This window comes from Carlito syrichta, unplaced genomic scaffold, assembly GCF_000164805.1.
Source record: "Carlito syrichta isolate Samal-C Ts95f unplaced genomic scaffold, Tarsius_syrichta-2.0.1 Scaffold308023, whole genome shotgun sequence".
NCBI lineage: Eukaryota > Metazoa > Chordata > Mammalia > Primates > Tarsiidae > Carlito > Carlito syrichta.
In genome coordinates this window covers 553,478-555,941 of record NW_007252119.1, presented here as the reverse complement: position 1 = coordinate 555,941, position 2,464 = coordinate 553,478, and positions in this window count along the sequence as shown.

The window sequence follows — 2,464 nt, the reverse complement described above, 5'->3', positions numbered from 1 at the left end:
CTCAGGCAATCCACTCACCTCAGCTTCCCAAAGCGCTGGGATTACAGGCTGAGCCACCGAGCCCAGCTTTATTTTGACTTTTAATCTCAAAAATCCCTTCTGCTTTTCTGAATTTGTTCTTGGGATATGTATGCCATCCATGTTATATGCCACTATGATATTCCTTCCCAATGGAAACTGTTCTATTCAAAACTCTTTATACTAGACAGCCATAAATTATATGTCTTCCTACACTCATCTCACTTTGGCCAGAACTAATTCGACTGACAAAGGGCTACTGACTCAAGAGACTGAAATTTGTTTTGAGATATAGTTCAATAAGAAGAACTACAAACAATACACAGCTTTTTTCTGGGTGGGGGGGATTTCCACTAAGGGAAATAGAAAGAAGCTGCCAGGTAATGGCAAAATTGTAACTGGATAGTTATGAGGAGACATGAAAGTGGAGAAGCATGAGGTAGAATTCAAATGTAGAAGAGAATATAAATTATGAGTTATCAAAGAAAGCTAATAGCATGAAATAAAGAGGCATATATGCAGATTATATTTGAAAAATTACTAATGTAACATCATAGCAAAGCTCTACAATTTTTGTTGCAAAATTTTTTAAAGTTGCATTAATCTGGAACCACACTCTAGCTGACGTCTAAAAAGTGCTCGGAAAGCTCAATACGAAAATATTTATCTCATATTTTTGTAAGATTTTATTTGATATATGCACACTAATTCTCATAATAACTTCTATTTGTACCAGCTTGAGCTAGTCTATATTTTTTGAAGTGAAAAGGAACAATGATATATATATACCGTGGAATACAGTTCAACCCAAAAAGAATGAAACAGAACTACTTTGAAGAAATTGGAGACCATGTCCTAAGTGAAGTAGCACAAATACCACATGTTTTTGCTTATAAGAGGAAGCTAAGCTAAGAGTTTGCAAAGTCATATAGAATGGCATAATAGACAGTGGAGACTCAGAAGGGGGAGGGAGAAGGTGGGGGAAAATCACATACCAGGTACAATATGCACTACTATGGGTGATGGGTACACTTAAAACTCAGACTTCTTCACAATTATACAATGCATGCGTGTAACAAAAACCCATTTTTACTCCTAAAGCTATTGAAATTAAAAAAAGGGAAGCCGGGCTCCGTGGCTCAGCCTGTAATCCTGCGCCTTTGGGAGGTTAAGGTCAGTGGATTGCCTGAGCCCGCGGGTTCGAGACCCGCCTGGGCAAATTGACGAGATCTCATTTCCACAATACATCAAAAAAATAGCCGGGTGTGGTAGCGCGAGCCTGTAGTTCCAGCTACTTGGAAGACTGAGGAGGAAGGATCGCCAGAGCACAGCAGGTCGAGGCTGCGGTGGCCGGGAGCGTGCCACCGCACTCCAGTCTGGGTGACAGATTGAGACTCCAATTCAAAAAAAAAAAGAAAGAAATTAAAAAAGGGACACAATGAAAGTGACAAAAAGCACTCTTTTGTTTCCATTTGCAGCATTTCTGAAGGTCTACAGATGCAAAGACTACCACAAACTCCCCTCCCCCCACACACACTACTCCCCACACACAGGACTAAAAATTATCATAAGTTTTCAATTTTTTTTACTACAGGCATTTGGGGAAGATGTGAAGAAGTTACAAAATATTGAACTATCTGCAGCATACCTCATTATAGGTGTATTTGGTCTCTAGTGGTGACACCATCCACACAAGTCAAAATATCACCAGATCTGAGCTGCTACATGACTGTGATATTTCTTCATATTTTTGAATTAACCAAATGGACTGAGAAAAGAAAACATCGTAATTAAAATTTAGAAAATGCAATTCTAAATGTCTTAAAATGAATTTTATAAAAATAAGAGTTCAAGCAGAATTTGATAAGCTATAAAGATTAACTACCAAAAACTCACAGCAAGGTTTACACTTAGTAGTATAAATTATAGCAGTATGTCTTTCAATAATAAAAAAAAGTTAAATTCTGTGTTTTGAAATCTTCTAAACAAAGTAAACAAACAAAACAAAAAAACTAGAGCTAAATTTTACTCAATAGAAAGTACTGATTATCAAGTCTTATGTCTGAAAATTTTGATTTACATAATATCAAAACATTCATAAAATGGCAAAATTCTGTTTCACTCTCAATATTTATGTACATATATATGATCCTTGGTGAAAAATCATATAACTCCAACCAAGTTAATTTTGCATAAAATTAATGAATTTTCAAATTGTCTCATAGTTAAAATTTACTTACATTTAATTAAAATTTTAAAGTAAAGAAGTGAAGGTGATATAAGTATTAAAGTTGAGATGATAAACTCAGAAAAATACTATTACTATGTGAATGTTTCTTATTTAAAGCAGAAGTTATAATACTTTAAAGTATCTATTAGAAATTACAAAATTAGTTTGCATAAAATCGTATTTCTATGAAAACTTCAGAAGCACTTGGCCTTCTGA